This window comes from Pteropus medius, unplaced genomic scaffold (genome assembly GCF_902729225.1).
Source record: "Pteropus medius unplaced genomic scaffold, Ma_sr-lr_union100, whole genome shotgun sequence".
NCBI lineage: Eukaryota > Metazoa > Chordata > Mammalia > Chiroptera > Pteropodidae > Pteropus > Pteropus medius.
In genome coordinates, this window is record NW_024356336.1 from 5,260,873 (window position 1) to 5,261,115 (window position 243).

Here is a 243-nt window from a genome sequence, read left to right on the forward strand (position 1 = left end):
GGAAACAAGTGAGGAAGAATGTTCCTGGGCAGTGGGTCCAGCCCAGCAGAGGCCCAAGGTGGAAGACAGAGCTTCCTGGAGGAAGAGGCTGCATGGTGCAGGAACAGTAACACTGCATCTCTGTGTATCAGGGAGCTGCTCTCCTACAATCTGCTTTTCATTCACTGTTCATTCATTTACCTCCCTGGCCCCCCACCCATGCCAACACAGAAGAGTCAGACACAATTGCTGAGCCCAAGGAGG